The following is a 20,392-nucleotide window of genomic DNA, read 5'->3' as shown; positions in this document are numbered from 1 at the left end:
CTACACTGTGTATCATTATACTCTAAGTAGAGTACAAGACATAAACAAAAGATTTATAAAGAAGAAACAGATAATAGCACAAAACATTCTTTTTAATAAACTAAGAGAAGCTAGTAGTATAAATGAAACAAATTAGCACACGTATTAAAATATTTTTGAAACAATGGGATAATTTGGGGAATTATTTAGACTTCTCCCTACTTCCTATGTATCTTTTATTTTGCTCACTTTCTCTGAATTTCTCAAAAAACTAAAAATAGAAACTCCATGGGACCTAGCTATTCCTCTTCTAGGTATTGTCCCAAGAGTTAAAATCAGCTTGTTTATGGTAGCACAATTTATGGTAGCTGTATCTTGAAAACAGCATATATGTCCATCAACAGATCAATGGATAAGAAAAATGTGGTATTTATACACAATGGAATATGACTTTGCCATAAAGGAAGATAAACTTGAGGCAATCGTACATACACAGATGCAACTTGAGAACATAATGTTAAGTGAAATAAGCCAGACACACAAGCTCAAATATCATATGGATTCTTTTACATGGGCCTCTACTTTTGTACCTCACATTCAGAGCTTGGTTCTGTGTACTAGGCTGGTGCAGAAAAGTCAGAAGACATCTGCTTTCAGAGACAACCCCTGGCAGAGAAGTGAGGTGCTCTGTGGTTGTGTTCATCAGTCCTGTATACTCAGCAATAAGATAGTGGAAATGATATTAGTAAAAATAACACACATGATAATACAAATAATCATTCATTAAATGACTAGGATTATCAGACACTTAGAAGCATTATCATATTGAAATTTGATACAGTTTCTGAGGAAGGTATTAGCCATTCATTTCACAGAAGTAGATATTAAAACTCAAAACAGTGAATCAAGTTATTATGAAGATTATGTATTTAAAGAATTCCTCTCTGACCCTAAAGTTAAAGTGTTTTCTGTAATATGACATGTATACACATTTCTTTATGAATTACAAACTAGACTCATTTCCACTAACTCATTTGACTCCTGTAACCTAGTTTTTCTTATGATCCTTATTGATATGTTAGGAAACTGCCCAACTTACAGTTCTATGAAGTGACAGAGCTGAGATTTCCATCCAGAGTCCTCTGGTTAGACAGTAAGTGGACAGATGTTGATGTACTCCATGATCTGCAGTTCCACAAACACCAGCTCTGTGGCTGCATCCCAGGTGCTGGTCCTTTCGGATTCCCGAGGAAGACAGGGGGTTAAGGGAAACAGAAGTGAACAGCACACTATTGCTAGCTTAGATCTGGCATAGGCACGCAGTGCGGAGAAGTCTGAAAAACTTGTGTGAACCAAGTGTAACAGTTTATTAAGTGGCTGAGCCTGAGCCCAAGGTAGACCCTGAGGCCAACTGCTCTGTTTCACTCCCGAGCTCAGCATGCAACTCGGATGTTACCCCAGTGTGGTCCTTGGATTGGAAGAGTCTGCACAACGGAAGGAAGGAAAGACCCACTGACTCATTTGGTGTATACCTGCCTCAGTTGTTAGCACAGATTCCACCACACCGGGAAAGGGAGCAGAGGAGGAAAGTGAAAAAACGAAATTTCTCTCCCACCACTTGTATCTACCAAAACCCCGTTTTGCCTCTTTCTAATTATAATTCCCTCAATTTTTGGGATCTGAACTTTTCCCTGCTTTTCTTTCCAAAATAGCCCTATTCCTAATTAGTCAGACTACTAGAATTAATTTTTGCATGTGTATCTGTCAAGATCTTGTCAAACTTTTCTGAATTTCAGAAATCTTGGTCTCCGCCCGCCCTTGGATGCTGACCTTTTTATTTGTGTGAGGTGCACAGCTCTCTGTGGTTTATTAAAAAGTGACAAAGGATCCACTGTCCATCTTATGACTTAGTTCCAAGGTAAAAGTGTACAACTGGGTATCTTCCAGGTGTCTGATTTTGTCAGAATAAGACTGGCACAATAAATGTTGGTGAAAGAAAACAAAAAACCTTACTAGGAAATAAAAAGCTGGGTGTGGAATTAATTGATATCTAGATCAATACTGGAGTGGCAATGGGGATTGATTATATGATTTGTACGAGTGAGCACCATGCTTCAACTTAGACTGCACCTCAGTGTAAGTCATGTATTGAGGTTTATGCCAAATGCAAACAGAATTATTGGTGGTTAGGCTCTGTTGCAATGAGCTCCACTAAACTAGACATGTGGAAAATGAATTTGTGAACAGGACATTAAGCCAGCACTTGCTATTCAGTGAGCATTAATGAGGAAGCAGATGAACTCTGGGATGGAGTCGGGCGATCTAAATTTCAGCTTGTACTTCAGCTAACCAACATGAGAGCTGGCCCGATTCCCCTTTCCAGGGTAAGGTGAGGGAAGGGTCGCTCTCAGATGCATGCGGTCTCTGTGGTGTGGTCGAGCAGTTACTTGCAAAGGAAAGACCAGCAGACCGTGTGGTGTGTCCAGTCATGTCCTCTTCCTGCTCCTCTTCCAAGCTTTGACTCAGGGGCATCTCCTTTGTCAAACCTGTCCCGATCCCCTGATAATAAAAACTCCTTTTGCCTTCCAACCTCCAGTGAGTGCAGTTTGTGCTGTGTAACCCTTCGTGCTTTCTACTGTCGTCATTTGTGCTCATATCCTAGCAGGGACCAAGCTTGCCCAAACCCTTAAGAGCAGGGTGACATTCACTTCATTTCTGGATCTGTTCTTGTCCCTGGTACGGCGGATGGTGCATAGCAGAAATTTATTGTTTTATGGCATGATGATTAAGTGAATCTGTGTGTGGCTTGCTGAGTGAATAAATGAGTGAATGTACGTGTAAACAAACAAAGGAGGGAGATGCGTGTGGCTGAATAGTTTCTGTCAACCCCGTACCTGCCAGTGTGAGACCGCTCACCCTGCATGGAGCACCATGCATGGCACCTCATACACAGGGTCTCGCTGACTCACGTTCACCTCAGCTGCATGCTATCATCCTGTGGGTGAAGACAGAGACCAGGCCTTAGGAAACCGACCAGTTTACAGAAAGACTGGGGTCTCCCAGAGTGTCCGGCCACAGAGGGCACATCCTTACCACGGGCTGACGGGCCTGGCCTTTCGGGTAGGACAAGGGAGCTCTGTCTTGGGTCAGAGTCCATCCCCCTCCTCACTCCCAGAAGCTTGTTATTTATGAATAGATTTCCCACAGCAAACACTCAACTCGGGAGCATCTGCCAGGGTCCAGATTCCCTTCTGCTGTTTTCAGTGTATTTGAGTGAGGGCCGAAGGGAAACTGTACCCATTTCTCTGCCCACATTCCCGGTGGCATCTGAACTTCTTGGCTGCCCATGCTTGGACTGGCATCTGTAATAGGCTCCTCCTCAGTTCTCAGTTTCCCTCCTGTCCCACCTTGCATCAAATCCACGGCTGAGTGTTGTGAATGTCTAACACAAGACGCACTGTGAAGTCCAGTTCTTTGATTTCACTTCTCTGGTTCAGAACTACAGAGAAATAGCTTAGGCTTGGCTGTTCTGACCCAGAGGCAGTCAGGACTGGGAATATTTCCCTATTCATGCTTTGCAGTATGGGAAGCCTGACAGTTCTGAAAGCTCAGGCACGTTGTATTTAAATGACTGCAAGAGCACCTCAGTACCACTGCCAATTAGTCAGGGGTGAGACCAGGGCCATGGGCCATCGTTACGAAAACAAACACATCTCATTGCTATTTGTTCCCTTAATCCGATTAGGTTTCAATGGAACATGCTTCCATTCTTATCCTGTTATATTTTATAGTCATAACAATAGACCCTGTGAGATTCTGAAGCTTAAAGAGGCTCAGCATCCCGAGCCAAGGAAATCACCAGGTTTGGTGGAATCTCTATTGATCTTAGGATCAGAGCTCTCTCTCAAGTTCAGGTGGCCCCAGGTCAGAAGGTTGGTCTGGTCGTCGTCTTTTCATCCGTCTCTTTCCACATTATCTGTGCAAAGTTGATGTGCATACAACCTATTGAATTAAAGCTAATTTTAGTTCTGAAGCCATTGGGAAATAAGATCCTGCAGTAATTGTAAGTAATTTCATTTTACCTAATTAAGATATTTAGATACAATGCACCACATTTTGTGCTTGAAAACATTGTGAAAAGCAAAATCACACTAGTACACTGTGTCCTATGAGCTAACAAATTGGTGGTGGTATCTACTTAAAACTCTTGATAACTCTGAAAATTTCTTGAGAGATTAGATACTTCTTTAGTCATAAGAAGGAGATATCAAGAGCCCTCGACTCCTGTGAGAGAGATTCTTAGCCATAAAAGGTCTGTTTGCAAATTTATATTTTTATAGTTGCTCTTAACATACACTAAGATTTGTTTCTGAGCTTGTTCTTGATTTCCTTTTTATTTTTTTATTTAATTATTTCCATTCCCTATAATCTAAGAATTATTTAGTCATATACATGTAATTAATTACCAGTCAATTTCATGTGACAAGTAGCGAAGAGGACCTCAGTGAAGGTCTTAATATCTTTTATGCAAATGTTAGTTGTCCAGAGATGGATGGTCAGGTACTTTACATGTCGGTTCTGAGCACTATGTGTCAGGCCAGTACTGTATGAAGAAGACCATATTGCTATTGTTGTGTACAGGCTTCTGGGAGACACACAGGGATAGTGGCTAGTATTTCTTATATATTTGCGATGGGTTGGGTATTTTATTGGTGTCAGAAAAGAGCTATTTCATTTCATCTCAGTACTTTTCTTAAGGATAGGCACTATGATTGCTCCTTTTTAGAGGTGTGAAAACATGCTTTAAAAACTTCAAATAACTTGCTTGGGCGAAAGTATTTCAGAAGTTTTAGAACTGAGAATTGATCGAAGTTAGTAGGCAAACTTGACATACAACCATCACGGGATTCCCTGTGTGTAAGAAAGGCTACGTGCAGGAATTTAAGGAAGAGCATTGTGCAGCATCCTTGGGATCACGGGAGGGACGTCCCGGGCTTTGGCCAAGGCTGGGGGCTGGCGCTCAGCACTCACTCCAGTGCCAGTTGTGGAGCGGCACCGATCCGGGCTGCTGGCCCGGAAGAGGGGCCTGCACGCGGAGCCACTCCGGTGTTCCGGGAAATCGAGAGAAGGGCGCTGGACTCCGCTTCCCAAGCGTGCTTTCTTCTGCCACTGCTCCCCTCCAGGTGGCGTTGTCGTCAGGCGTGCAGTGCACTGGGCAGGACATTTCTGCCAGAAAGGCCTAAGAGTAAATCTCTGCCCTGTAGTTTTCTAGCTTCCTTATTTTGAGCTTCATAGGCCTTCAAACCTCTGAATTTTATTTTTATTGCCTGTGAAGGGGGTATGGGAATACTTCCCTCCCAGATATACTATGAGAATAAAGAGCTAAAAGTAGAAGAGTGGCCTGCCGAATGGGCAGCTACTGTGCATGTGCTGTCGGGCACATCTCCCTTTAAGCTTTGCTCTCAAGAAAAGCTCCGGCATCACTCTCCATGCTTCGGTACAATCAAAGTCCAAGCTAGATTTTCTTTCTGAAAAAGGCAGCTAAACACCAAGTGTGCCCTTTCCTGACTATTTCCCTTCAGGGATTTCAAGTGTCAGGGATTTGATTAAAGATGCTTATTGGGGTGGTGTTTTGGTGCTGCAAAATTTAACTTCAGAAAAGGCAACTTTCCTGCTTATTATTCAAGCCCCGAGACTTGTCACTGTGAGAAGGTCCCCAGTGTAAGGGGAAAGGAGAGGGAGGAGTTGATTCCAAAAGGAATCCTGAGGGAAATAAAACCTAACAGCTCACAGAAGTCTGTTTCCCTGCCTGGCTGTACCAGGGCTCGGATTTACTCTCGCGCTGCAGTTCTGCTACTTCCAGAACCTCCTTCCCACTGGCACGCAAGCATCTTAGCTGTGAGCCGTGAGTGAAATTTCCAAATCACTCAGCCTCTATTTCTTACCCTGCTTACCAAGAGGCCAGTGGTCAGGAGAGCACTAGGCCGCACTCACGTTATCTAGGTGTGTTTAGTTAGGGATAAGTTTTTGCTTTGTCAGAGGATTCATCTCCATACCCCAGAGAAGAATATCAGAACTCCACACGACTAAATTCTCCCATTCATTTTAGTTTTTCCCTATCTTCCACTGCCTCCTCCTGCTCATATTCTACTCTTTCTTTTCCTTCCTTCCTTCCTTCCTTCCTTCCTTTCTTCCTTCCTTCCTTCCTCCCTCCCTCCCTCTAAGAAAAAAAAGGTTGGTGTGGCTAAAAATCATCTTTACATTTTGTTTAGACTTCCAATCTTTGGTGGGATTAAGTAAACCATACTTGAATAATGTCATTTCAAACTGACCTAGTTTTCTAAAGTGCCAAATAAATTTTGTTTTAAAAAACACTATATTCCTTCAATCTGCATTCTGTGGATATTCACTGAGTACCTTCCGGGTACTGTCCTGGGAATGTAGATGTGTATGTCACATAGATTCTGTTCCAAAAGCTCTTGTAACTGTGTAAGAAGTAAAAGACTCAGGTAAAACTATTAATAATACTGAACAAAGTGATGTAGGAAGGCCAAATGGGCATGTGCTTTTTTGGTGGGCAGGACACGATTTGAGCAGATTTTGAATATTGACTGAAAGTAGTGAAACCAACACTTTGTGGTCAAAATATACAGGAGGAAGGCTAATTAGAATCATCCCTAATGAGAGCTGCCCAGCCTCCTGGGAGCCACAGATGCAGACAGGAAGTGGTAAAGAATATAGGACAGAAAACATAGATCTGTGCTACAGGATACAAACTTTGGGGGGAAAGGGCTGTATACACTCCCATTGCTCTGCATCTTCCCGGGGTCTGGTCTTCACACAGATGATTTCGTTTTTAGTGCTCCTTTAGTGTGACCTGTTGCAGCGACTGTGTAGAACTGCTCAGTGTCAGGGACTGGCAGTGTCTAAGTGGCAGAAAGAGAAGTGGTGCCCGGCATGCGCTGGAACGAGAGGCAGGGCGTCACATCTGCCCCCTTCTCCTGTGTGATAACTCTCCTAAAATCCCACCCTGGCTGCTCAAGAACGGTCTATTTTGTGATAAGAAAAAGCTCTGATGAGGAAGAGGGTAATCATAGTGACCTTAGCGGTTTTTCTGCACGTAACCCCCACAAGGCCAGCTTGCTGATTGTCAGGGCACAGTTTCCAATGAGCGATCTTAAGCCAAAGACCCAGGAAACATTCTCTTTTCAACGGTTTTCCACATTCAGGGTTTCACAAAACATCTCCTAGTACAAAAAGCTTTTCTATATACTCAAGTAGTGCAGTATTTCTGTTCCCTGTCTAAGAGACGATCCAGGAGTGGTCAATGGAGGAAGTCTGGAAGAACCGCTTTCCAGACAGAAGCTGGTACAGACGAGCAGGGAGGGGTGGCAACTGCCAGGAGGTTCGGGAAATGCTGGCTGGTACGGCCATCCGGGAGAGGCCTGCGGGGAGCTGGGCCTGGGCAGCATGCTGCCCTGAGGGTGGCCGTGGATGTCACCACGATGGATGGGGCCCTGGGGGCCTCAGACACAGCCTCGCCGCACACCTCGATCTCATTGTCTCCCATTCCCATCCCAAAATTAAGAGGCGTCTTCAGTGGGGTGGCTCTTCAAGATCTCTAAGCTGCCACGCTGCCTGAAATAGCACTGTCTTTGGGTTCTCTCTACTAATAAAGTTTCCCATGACCACGTGGTACCAAGATTCAGGCTGAAGGTCAGTGACTCAACACGTCCAGGCCTAAATCTCTTCCAAAACCTTGCAAATAAGACCAGAGATTTGGGAACGAAGGCCTGAGCATTGTCATCGACAATGATGTGTATTTCTCCTGTAAGATCCAGAGGCAGGGTATGTTCAAGGCAGCTGATGGTAGAACCACGAGGTTAGGCAGATCTGGAAATGATTCTTGATTTCCCAGTTTTCTGGTAGAGTAAGTTCTCATATTATTTCAGCAGCCTGAACTTTTACCTTTTATAAAATAGGTAAAATCATGCCTGTCTCATTGTCCCTAGAAGATTAATTGGAACGATAAGCTATTTATCACATTGTCCAGTACAAAGTAGCCACACAAATGGTAACTGTTAGTATCATGTATGGCCACTCTGCCCTTTGTGGTGTCTCCACGTGCGTGAATTCAGAATGAATGTGAGTGGCAAGGTCATCTGATGAGGGCAGTGCCCACATTTTCCTGCTTAAGAGGCAATATTCTGCATCAATGTTTTGAGATTAGATTTACGGCTTTAGGTAAACATGAACCTTCATAATCTTCACCTTCTCCTGGAAACTCAGGAAAGAATTTCTATGGTGTTTGTCAGGGTTGATGTTCAGACCTTCTGTGCTTGGATTCTGCCTCATCACAGTGACAGGCAGTGCCCTCACCATCCAGCTGTGAGGTCCTCAACACGTGTGACCATTGGCAGTAGGCTCTGCATATGGTTCATTTCCTCTTCTGTGAAAAGCAAAACGGAAATGAAGATATTTGCTCGTATTATCCCTAAGACCTGAGCTGCAGTGAAGTGGATAAATAATTTAGTGGTACAAAGCCTTCTTTCCTGTCAAACCTGTAAAGGTTTTCCAAGGGTATTTCGGTGGGCCACATGAACGTGACAAAGAAGCAAAGGGCTGCAGGGTGTCAGTAGGGTGGATCTCCAAGGTCACTGCCACGGTTTCCACAGGAAGAAGAGTCCACATCAACAAAAAATTAGGCAAAGCTTTCCTCATGAAATTGCTTTTCCATCCCTCATTTTAAATGAAACAAACTTTTAGCCAGTCATGGGACTTTTCAGGTGGAAAGATAATACTTACGAAACATAGAGTAAGGCCATAACCCACGTCTGTGCAGCTTAAAGGGAAATCGCTTAGGATCATATAATTGTTTAGAGGCTGAAGTAACCTGTGTCTGTGGATCTGTGGGTGATTTCTCTGTCACTATGGGATTAGTGAACCTTTTCATTCCCCTGCCAACCCAGGCTTGTTAAAAAAAATTCCTGGCCGCTTAGTGCATGTCAAATGCTGGAGCTAGGGATGGAATGGAGGAGGCCTTGCTGGCTCCCTGATGGAGTTTATCAAGAAGGGAAAGGAGCCTGATCAGCAAGTCAGAGTTGGAAGAGCCTCAGTGTAGGGAACACAGACATTTAGGGCCTCAAAAAGCGGCAGCCTTTAAAGGCCATCTTAAAGAATCATTAAGATAAAGACAAGGGAAATTTTTCAGAAGAAAAACATGACAGGAAGAAAGTCAGAAGGACAAGAGAGCTTTGTAAGTTTAGAGAATAAGGTGTCGTGGTTCAACTTGGTTGCATTTGGGGGAAGATACAGTTCCAACCCAAGCAGATAACAGGCAAACCTACACCACAAGCTTAGCATCTGTCTTTTGTGCCCCGCGAAGTTAGAAGCCAGCAGCAAAGTGTCAAGTTCAAATTTGTGTTTTAGAGAAACCTAACAGTTTGGCAGACTATTGGGAGGATTTTCAAGGAATGTAAAGAAGGTTTAAAAGCCACAAGGCACTTCCCTGGTATTGTATAGAAACTCAGCCGTTAACTTTTGGAGGTGAGAGACACTGGGAATGGGCCACGTCTCCAGCTCTTCTCCCAGGCAGCAGCGGGGCTCACTGGCAGCGTGCAGAGCTGGGGTGGAGATCACACAGGCCGGACACCTCTGGTGCAGCTCGTGGTGCTGGAGGAGGGCTATGAGGCCACGCCCAGGGTGACCCTGTAATATTCCAGGCGGGTGCTCAGAAACAGAAGAGCCCTAGGAGCAAACCAAGAGGTGAGATTTGGACCAATACTTATCACCGGGAAAATCACAGAGATCAGTGTGAAAAACAGCCTCAGAACTGGCAGAAGTGGCAGTTGCTGTCGTTATTATTATTGTTATTATTTTCTCCCCGATGTATTGCTTGAGCAGTTTGTTCAAACTGGCTGGGTCCAGCAGCACAGCTAAGGAGGGGTGACGGCCTGAGCCGCTGTTGGCCTTGTGAGGAGAGGACAGAGAGGCATCCAGGAGGTCACAGCCTGGTCAGGTGGAGGCGGGAGCTTACGATTCTTCTTCTTTACAGCTTGCACAGTCTGGGCAGACAGAAAGAGGACTAGATGGGGACGCAGTTGATAAATTAGCTTGAAATATGTTGTCTAGCTAGGGGTTGGGTGTGTGGGTCTTGGGAAAGGTTACTGCTAAGTATACAGGAACGAGAGAGTTTCACATCGTCAGCGAGCAGCTTCCGGTCTCTCTCAGCCCCGTGCCAAGCCCCCTAGCTGTGTTATGGGTTGGGTCTAAGAGCCATTAATTGGCCCGAAGAAGAGCATGGAGAAGGGGGAAGTAAGGCCTGAGCAGCCCCTGCAAACGTGCACATGATTCACACCGAAGACGATGTTTTGGTGGAAACACAAACGTGATTTGGGTGAAGCAGGGCTCTTGGGTTTCTTCCTGTTAGTGGGGAACTGGGGGAGGAATTCTCCCCGTAGTCTCTTGTGCTTTGGGAGGTTTCTCTAACCTGCAGCTCTGCCATCTGTGGCTCTGTTTTGTACTCTGCAGGAGAAGGCCTGCTGGGATCTTGGACCATGTCTGGGATGGTCTCATTCGAGCCCCAAACATAGTACACACACAGACACACAGTGGTGCTTCAAGCACTTTCTTAAAAGAACATTTCCAGGGCAGCAGAGGCCACTTGGGAAATACGACTGTGGCCTCTCCAGTAGGGAGAGGTCTCACTTCTGAACCCTCAGTGGGTTTATCATATAGGATTCCCGATTTCTCAAACTTTTAGTTCCCTCTTTGCCCCCAATACCCTTCAGCTCTTCTTCATGTTCCATCCCAACTCCTTCACTCGCTAGATGTCACCCCAAGGCCTCATGCAGTCCTTTTCAGAGGTGCTGAATCTGGAGTGTGTGACGCTGGGTTAAGGGCATGTGTTACTGAATCAATACACGTGAGTGACTGGTTTGGCGCTGCCCTGATCCCGGTAGTCTGGATAACATAGAAGGGTCAGAAAGACATTGCTAAGGGTCCTGAGTTGCTTTTGCTACTGTGAGGGCACCATAAACCTCTGAGGTGCCCCTCTGCCACGTGCCATTCTCCCTTGGAGCCAGCCGATTATGGGCTGAAACCCTTACAAACTGTGAGCGAGCTACATAAACCCTTCTCCTTTTAACTTTGGGTGTCAGGTATTTCGTCTCAGCAATGAGAGAAAAGTTGCTCACACATTTGCTGAGAAATGTCTCCATCTCCCACCAGAGGAAGACCTCAAGGCATTACGTTTCCTATGGGGCCTTTGTAGGTCCTCAGAGGTCGGCTGTGAAGTGAGGGCAAGCTTTCACCTGCCAAGATTTGGTGCCTGCTTCGGCCCAAAGCCTGCGGTTTTGCTGCCACACCAGGGAAGCTAACAGGAACTTCAGGTCCCCTCCAGAGTCCCTGGGGAGACGTGAAACTGGGACACGTAGGACTGGTTTCCTCTCACCCGACATAAAAGCAACACACTGTATTTGGAGAAGCATTTGTGTTCTCCAGCTCACCGCAGGACAACGGCGAGGATATTCATTCTCAATGTGATTTTGGGCATGAGGGTGGCATTATTTATGCAAAGAAGCACTTCACTGCTTCTGCAGCTCTTACAGTGAAGGAGCCATCTTGTTAGGCGATAGCGCCTCTGTCTTTAACCGTGCGTAGGTCACACTTGCTCCAGATGCACTGTTTGCAGATCCTTAATTTTTCTTTCAGGGGAAGGAGTGGGGCAGCACTCAGTTTGTACAATCACACTTGTATGTGGGGAGTTCCCATCCCTGTATCTGTGCTGCTTTTTCTCCTTTCCTCTTAGCTGGTGGCTAGATAGAGTCATTTAACTCTCAAGTTCTGAGTTGCACCCTTTGCTCGTCAGAAAGGGGGAAAACAGAGGCTGTTGTGAGTAACCTGTGCTAAAATGTAGGATCCAGCGCACTTCAACACATAAACTCCAAACTTCGTTTCTTTCTTTCTTTATTTTTTGGCAGGAGACAAAAAGCTGCCCCAGAGTACAGGGCCTCTGGAAAGATGGACTACCCCAAACCTTGTGTCTTGTACCTACTCTTTGAACTAAGCAAAGCATGGGTCCTTAGAGAAATGGCTGATTCTAAGGCAGAGAAAATGCAAAACGAATAAGGAACATTTCATGCTAAAAAGTAAAGGTGCATTCAACAGTGAATGGATACTTACAAAAACCAAAAAGCAAGCTTCAAGATACTTGTGTCCAAATCTGAGACAATTTGAGCAATAAAACTGACGATATTGTTTTATTTAGAAATTTTATATCTTCTTGATTCAGCTTTGGTATTCATATGTATGTAAGAATCTGTCCATTTCTTCTGTGTGACCAATATCAATCAAAGAAATTGAAGATGTAATTGAAAACCTGCCAACAAACAAAAGCCCAGGCTCGGACAGATTCACTGCTGAATTCCACAAGAAATTTAGACAAGACCTAATGTTGGTACTTCTCAAACTCTTCAATGAAATTGAAAGGGAAGCAATAATCGAATTCATTCCTAAAGCAATCATTACCTGGATACCAAAACCAGAGAAGGATCCAACCAAAAAAAGAGAACTACAGGCCAATCTCCCTAGTGAACATAGATGCAAAAATCCTCAATAAGATACTGGCAAACAGAATGCTGCAAACCAGGAAGATCATACACCCTGACTAAATGGGATTCATCCCAAGGATGCAGGGATGGTTCAACGTACTCAAATCAATAAATGGAATACACCACGTTAACAGAGCCAAGGACAAAAGCCATATCATCATCTCAATAGATGCAGAAAAAGCACTTCACAAAATCCAACACTCATTTATGTAAAACCCTACGGAAAATTGGAATAGATGGTCTCTATCTTAATTTGATAAATGCAATCTATGACAAACCATCAGCAAATATCATACTAAATGGAAAAAGACCAGAAAGCTTTCACTCTAAAATCAGGAACAAGACAAGGATGTCCACTGTCACCACTCCTATTCAGTATAGTTCTAGAAACACTAGCCACAGCAATTAGACAAGAGAAAGAAATAAAAGGAATAAGGACAAGGAAGGAAGAAGTTAAATTAGCATTATTTGCAGATGTCATGATTCTCTATATAGGAGACCCTCAAAACTCCACCAAAAGACTTCTAGATTTAATAACCAAAATCAGTAGCATAGCTGGATACAAAGTCAACACTCAAAAATCAATAGCATTTCTGTACACAAGTAAGAAACTCACTGAGACAAAAATTAGGGAAACCACACCCTTCACAATAGCATCCCCAACAAAAATGAAATACCTAGGAATCAATCTAATGAAGGAAGTAAGAGATCTTTACATGGAAAACTACAGAACTTTGAAAAAGGAGATCAAAGAGGATATCAGAAAATGGAAAGATATCCCTTGTTCATGGGTAGGAAGAGCTAATATAATGAAAATGGCCATACTTCCAAAATTGTTATACAGATTTAATGCATTCCTGATCAAAATTCTAATAGTACATCTCACAAAATTAGAGAAAATTATCCTAAAGTTCATTTGAAACCAAAAGAGACCTAAAATAGCAAAGTAGTTCAGGGCAACAAAAGCAAAGCAGGGGGCATCACAGTCCCCAACTTGAAATTATACTGTGGCATATCCAACTTATCTTCATATTATCAAGTTCTATGATCCACATATAGGAGCTTCATAAATATTTTTGAGTGAGTATAAGGACTGTCTTGGTAAACTTTATAACCACCAGTAATTATGAGGCTAGAGATTAGCTAAGTACCTGAAAGGACCAGCTGGGTTTTGGATTAGTCTAGACATGTGGTATTAAATATGGTACTCACTAAGTGTATATCGCTCTTTGACTTGAAATTAAGATAAAAAATAAAATAAAAAGAATGAGCTCCTCAGGGCTACTACTCACATGGCCACATACTGAACAGCTGGACAGAACGTTCTCCTGGTCTAACCCATGCTCGTTCCTTGTTCCCACATCTTCCAAGCTGAGGATCCTGCATTTTCATCTGCTTGACCCTTGCGTTCGCCTTTCCTGCCCAGCCTGACTCAGATGCAGGGAGGTCACTGGCTCTCTTCAGGGCCTGCTGGTACTTGAGGATGAGGAAAGGCTCCTGTTGGTTGTGTGGCTCTCCTAATTTTAGTGAATTAGTTCACTATTAATTTGTTTGTCCATAAGCATCTTTACTGAGGCACGATTTATGTGCCATAACATTCATCTATAAATCCACAGCACTGTGTAGCCTTCAGCACCATCTAATCTCAGAGCATTTCTATCAACCCCTGGAAGCCCCACGTGCTCATCGCAGTCACTGTCATTCACACTCCTGTCCCAGACAGCAACTTACCCGCTTCCCAACCTGATGATGGAACACAGTCTTTTGTGCCTGGCTCCTGTACATCAGCACAGTGTTGCTGAAGTTCATTTATGTTGCAGTGTGTGTCAGTACTTCCTTTCTTTTTATTGGCAATATTTATTGTATTGATGTAACACATTCTAACTTTTCACCTATTGATAGACACTCGGGTAGTTTCTACTTTTTGGCTATTGCAAATAATGCTACAACAAATACTCAACGGAAATGTCTTTGTGCCGATGTATGTTTTTACTTCCCGTGGTGCACACCCAAGAATAGAACTGCTGAGCCACACGGTAAGTCCATGTTGAGTATTTTAAGAGACTGACAAACTGCTTTCCAAAGTGGCTGTGCCATCTTACATTTCTATCAGCAGTATATGCTGCCCCTGTTCACATTCTCTCATTGTTCTGTACCCTTAACCAAATTGTCTTTGTCTTTCTTTATGATTCTTACTATACTATCAGCATCTTATTGCTTTTTTGCATTTATCTAATGACAAATGACAGTGAGGATCTTTTATGTGCTTATTGGCCACCCATGTATTTTATTTGGAGAAATATCTATTCAAATGTCTTGATAATTGTTAATTTTTGTCATTTGTTTTCTTAACATTGAGTACTGGGTTCTTTATATATTCTGGTGATAAGTCCTTCTTCAGATATGCTATTTCCAATTATTTTCTCCTAGGCTGTGGCTTGCACATTCACTGCGTGTGTGTGTGTGTGTGTAGCACTGGGGTTTGAACCCAGATCTTGTGTTCACTCTCTAAGTGCTCTACCATTGAAGAAACCTCTGTGGCCCTTACTTTTCATTGTATTTTGGAACAAGGTCTTTCAAAGTTGTTTGAACTTGTGACACTTTTGCCTCAGCCTCCTGAGTAGCTGGGATTACAGATGTTCATCACCTACCCAGATATTTTCACATTCTTGGTAGTATGTTCTGAATTTCAAAAGGCCTTAATTTTGGTGAAGTCTAATTTATATAAAATTAATTTTTTCTCCTAGGATAAATTATCTGGCTTTAGGATAAACACCTTCAAAATGCATAAATCAACCTCTTCCCCATTTTAAATGGATTTTACTTATTACAATTAAATTGTTCAAAAAAGTAAAATTGATTGTTTCTGTTGGAAATATTAGTTTCATTAACATTAAAGAAGCAAGTTCAGGAGCAGTACATTCTTTGAATAAAGTTTTTCTTCTCCCACAGCAATTTCTGGGTATTTTCTGTCTGTACATTACACTTCCTTTGTGAGGTCTCACACATGGATCTATATTACCACAGGCCTCTGTTCCTGAATCCACTATTTTTTTTCTTTTTGGTTTTCACTTCTCATGCTGATAGAGGAAGAAATAGTAGCTCATTTTCTTTTTTTTCTAATCAACACTTTGAATATTTTCTTTACATTAGCAAGTAGTCTCAACTTCTCTGGAGATTAGATGACCTAGGATTACTCTGTACCAATGCTGTTACCTACTTGTGGGGGGCAATCAAATTCAGTTCACTTTACTTAAAAAACTGTTAATACATTATTGTCTACTTGTCCCATTTAGGCCTGTCATACATATTTCATATAAAATTGCTTATTCAATCGAGTTGATTTTTGTAGATAAAGAACCTGAAGCTTGGAAATATTACGTAAGTTTCAATAGCTTTTCAACCATGGCAAGAGATTTTGTAAACTCCAAAATCTATAATTTTCAATGTCATTTGCTCTTAACCTGTACTAGTTGGCCACAGATTTGCATAACTAGTTGGCCGCAGATTTGCATACCTTAATCTCTTCAGAGCTGTTGGAAAAAAATGTTTATCTTGTAATAGGTTTATTAGAATGTATTGCTCAGTTGACATCCCAGCTTTCCTTTAAATCTAAAAATGCAAATCTCATTCCAAGGGTACTGTGATCTTCTATGAAAAAATGGAAAGAATTTTCCATAGCATTCATGGAATATAAATAAAAACATACCAAGGTGCTCCATGATTACCATTATAAAATAATTGAATAATATTATAAATTAAGTTGTATAATCTTAAAATGTTAGTCTCATTGTGGAACTTTTATAGTTCTGAGAATTGTTGTAATGAGAGTGAAAAAATAGACACTGACAGCATTAATAGATTTATTTTTGGAATCTTTAATAGATTAGAGCTGATGGCCTCATCAGTCTGTTTGAGCGCCCTTGGCATTTATTGTTTTCACTGATAGGGATATTTATAACCTGCTTAACAAGCAACTCCATACAGAACTGCTTTCACCTCGTAAGTTTGGGGTTATTCATGTAGAAAATAGTGTAAGAAATGAAGCGTAATTCTAAATACATAAATTAAAGTTTATTTTAATGCATAGCTCATTTCATTTTTAGTATAAAATAAAATAACTATAGGACAAATGTTGAAACATGACTAAGAAACGCCTGCTCCTTAAAAACCAGTTACAAGAGGAGATTAGGATTTACCTTTTAAATCTGTTGCCTTTCTTCAAACGAGGCTCTTTAGAGGCTTCTGCTAACTGAGCAGAATGGTCCATTTTGTCTTCCTTTGCCGAATCCTCCTGCAGCAGCCATCGTGCTGGTGAGTTATGGTAGGTGCTGGGTGGGAGACTGTGTTTCAGCTCAGATAATGGCTGAGAACATCTGCAGTGATCTACGGACCTTGCCTCAGGAAAACAAAGCAAAGTAGCAGGGATGATGTAGACACAGCTCACATTTAGCCTGATGGGAGTGTTCCATGGAGACAAAATCAGCTCTCTCTGGATGATGGTAGTCCTTTTACAATACTTTGATTTTTCCTTTGTAAGCTGGATCTGAACACATATTTCTTATCTCAAAGCTTATTGTGAAATTAGTGCTGGACGAAAACAATCTACAACTCTCTTCCATTAGACCTGACCATCAAAGCTTTGGAGGACTGGAATAAATAAAAATTTTATTGGCTAATAAAGACAAAACTCTTTTGGTTTGGAGTCTCATTAAGTCCTATTGAGGATTTAATTTAATTTGTTACTAATTACAAGTAAATAATTTAATTTATTGTGAATTCTTGGCTGATTATACTTTTGCTATTTAGAGGGTAGTGTTTCATACTGGGTTAGCTAGCTAGAATAGGCACCTAATGTAATGGAATAAAAGTTTTTGATCTAATGAATATGAAATTATCCGTTAGAATACATTTGGGATAACAGAAATGGCTTCCTGAGATTGACTGGGATTGGTTATAATTCCCCTTACTCTACCTCTGTATTTATTAGCAATATTCCCCCAACATTCCCAGTTCTCCTCCATCCCAGGTAGGAGTAAACTTCTAGGTCTCTTATCATTGAGTGGGGCCCTAGATTTACATCTGGTCAATGAGACGAGCATGAGCAATATGTGTTCTTTATTTGCCAGTGCAAGACTCTTAATATCTCTCTTTTTCCACAAGGTGATGGCCAGCAATGCTTGAGAATGATTTTTTTCCTGAGACTGAGACCCTGGGTGGCCGCCCCGAGCAAAGACCTCCCTGTCCCACCCTGAGATGCATTTGGCACCAGCATGAAATCAATTGTTGTTGTAAGTCACTGAAATCTTGGGCTTGTTTGTTGCTGCACCATACCCAAGCCTGTCCTTAGTGGTGCATTCCTCTGCTCTCCACACTTACTGAGTAAATAGAGCTCTCTGGCATTGAAGAGCCACTTAATTATGGGCTAGTTCCATGTTCCCTTTCCTGAGGCTGATTTGTGCACCTTACTTTCCAGTGGAACTGGATTCTATGCCTTCCACTGTCACTCTAAGACTGAGGCTTGAGGGTCTCACTGCTTTCCAATAAGTGTCTTGTTCATGTTGTTACTGTGGCCTTTTTTACCTTTTACCTTGCTTACTTGTGATTTCTGTACAGATAACTAACAAATGAGCTCAAGGGTAGGCTCAGCAATCTGTGACTTCTTCAAGTCATATGCTTGTTAGCTCTCTTCCTAGCAATGGGCGGTGTTAATGAATGTTAGTTTCCTTGAACTGTTGTCCACTTAAAGATACAATTAGTGAAAATAGGATTATTTTTTGAATTTTATCTTTCCTCAGTCAAAAGTGATTCATAATAATTATAACTGATAGAGATCTGAATTCCTCAGTTTCTTGTTGCTGGGGAAAAAACACATTACATCCACTACTTAAAGGAGGAGAGCTTTAACATGGCTCATAGTTTCAGGAGTTTCAGTCAATGGTCAGCTGGCTCCCAGGCAGATACAGCACCGTGGAAAGGTTGTGGAGGACCAAGCTGCTTACTGGGCAGACAAAGCACAGGGGAACAGCGCCAGAGAGGAAGAGGCTAGAACTGAATAGAGTACCCAGGTCATGCCACTCAAGTGATTGAGTGTACATCTAACTTATCACCACATCTGTGAATTACTTCTTTTACTAGCTTTTCTTTCTGACTCATATCTATTGCTCCTATATATTTCATCACTCTTAAGAAGATATATCATTTTCCTGTAGCACATATTTAAGCAAATTCCTAATAAAAATTTTGTGAGAAATTTCTGAACTCTTTCATGTGTCTGTCTGTCTGCCTGCCTGTTTGTCTGTCCATCTGTTATGGTTTGGGTCTAGATGTCTCCCCAAAGCCTCGTGCGGTCATAGGCTTGATCTAGAGTGTGTGATGCTGGAATTGATTCATAATGCAATGCTAAACTCAAGGACATTAGGATTAAGCATGCCCTAAGTAGTCTGAATAAGATAAAAGGGGCAGGGAGACGCTGTTAAAGACTCTCTTGTTTCCTTTGCTGTCTTGTACGTGCCATGTTGTTTCTCCTCTGGGATGGCTGTCTGCCATCCCTGTCTTGGAGCCAGCTGATTATGGACTAAAACCTCTACAAACTGTAAGCCAGATAAACCCCTTCCCCTCTAGCTTTGGGTTTGGGTATGGGTATTTTGTCTCAGCAATGAGAGAAAAGTAACTAACACACCCTCCATCTGTCTGTCTGTCTCTGAAAGCCAGATGGTGGCAAGGTGGTTCTTTTTCCTGTGTGACTCTTTCTTTTTCTACACCCTCCATACCTGCTCTCTGCATAAAAAATTTAGACTCTTCTCTTTAATCTTGGTATTCTGAAATTCAGAAAGTATGCCTAAGTATGGCTTTTATTTTCTAACATTTTGTGTAATAATTGGTGGACCCTTTACTTTGTTTCCTCCGTTTACGCAAATTCTATTCTATTAATATTTGTTTCATCTTTTTTCTCTGTTCTTTGTGTCTCAAATATTGATGCTGTTGTTTTAGGCTCCTTCCTTTCTGTTGTTACTTGCTCTGTCTCATTCAGTTGAGATTTCTTGTCTTTGCATATCCATGCGTCTATGGAGTACTCTTTATTTGGCAAACACTTTCTGTTTAAATTAAATATTTCCTTTTTCTCATTGCTTTTTTATGATGCAATTTGTCATCACTTTCTCATTTTGTGAGAGCAGTGGTTTTTGCAACGTGTGTGTGGCAGGGGCTCTGAAGCACTGCGGAGCCCCCTCCAGCTGGGAGCCTGGGTTCCCCTGCGCCCTCTGCTCAGTGATGCTGGCTGGGCTCTCCATGTCTGAATCCAAACGGTGGTCAGTGAAGTCAGGGTGGGCTGGTTGGGATGGACGAGGAGCTGGCCTCTTGCTCCACTCCAGGGTCCCGAGGGGCCACCCAGCCCCTGCACGGCCAGGGATCGTGTACCTGTGGGAGTCACGTCTCTCGGCAGCTTTTCCTGCTCAGGCCTGCTTTCCACGCTGATTTTCCCACTGCTTTATCCCCTCCACTCTGAAGCATTCAATTATTCATTCGCAGCCTGCTCTGGCAGGCTTGGCCTTGAGCCCTTCCGGGAGAATACTCACTGGAAGTTCTTTTCTCTTTTTAATTATATGCTTTTGGTCTTGAGGTAAACATCTGGCTGCATTTCATACTCAGGCCTCCTCTGCGCTCCATCTTCCTGTCTACATCTCCTCTAGGGTCCCTCCAGAGCAGCCCAGTCTGTGCTCACAGTCGGAGGGGCGCCGCCTCTGTGTCTCAGCTCTGGCTCGCTCCTCAGCCTTGTCAGGCAGGGGAGCAGCTCTGCGCTC

At 42.6% G+C, this 20,392-nt stretch overlaps 1 protein-coding gene and 1 long non-coding RNA gene across 13 annotated transcripts in view; one reads left to right on the top strand and one right to left on the bottom strand.

Annotated features, from left to right (window-relative positions):
• LOC110347886 (uncharacterized) overlaps positions 1-17,187 on the bottom strand; it is a 31,879-nt gene extending 14,692 nt beyond the window's left edge. Inside the window, exons 1-3 of one of the 3 annotated variants that reach the window (XR_015453275.1) lie at positions 16,790-17,187; positions 13,883-14,107; positions 1,079-10,043 (exon numbers count right to left, since the gene is read on the bottom strand). This is a non-coding gene — a long non-coding RNA (uncharacterized LOC110347886). The remainder of the gene's footprint in view (positions 1-1,078; positions 10,044-13,882; positions 14,108-16,789) is intronic. The other 2 variants (XR_015453276.1, XR_002392758.2) reach the window with 2 other exon arrangements.
• Kcns3 (potassium voltage-gated channel modifier subfamily S member 3) overlaps positions 1-20,392 on the top strand; it is a 357,419-nt gene that overhangs the window by 260,482 nt on the left and 76,545 nt on the right. For 3 of the 10 annotated variants that reach the window (XR_015453261.1, XR_015453259.1, XR_015453260.1), the window contains 2 exons: positions 11,961-16,592; positions 17,754-19,185. The exons of 1 other annotated variant lie outside the window; for it this stretch is intronic. The gene's annotated coding sequence lies outside the window, so the exon portion shown is untranslated. The remainder of the gene's footprint in view (positions 1-11,960; positions 16,593-17,753; positions 19,186-20,392) is intronic. 6 more of the 10 variants (XR_015453264.1, XR_015453262.1, XR_015453263.1 and 3 more) reach the window with 2 other exon arrangements.

This window comes from Heterocephalus glaber, unplaced genomic scaffold, assembly GCF_053883595.1.
Source record: "Heterocephalus glaber isolate CG9 unplaced genomic scaffold, H.glaber_assembly_v1.0 deba00001457, whole genome shotgun sequence".
NCBI classification, from domain to species: Eukaryota; Metazoa; Chordata; class Mammalia; order Rodentia; family Bathyergidae; genus Heterocephalus; species Heterocephalus glaber.
The sequence above is the reverse complement of the archived record's forward strand: the minus strand, read 5'-3'. Positions and strand labels throughout refer to the sequence as shown.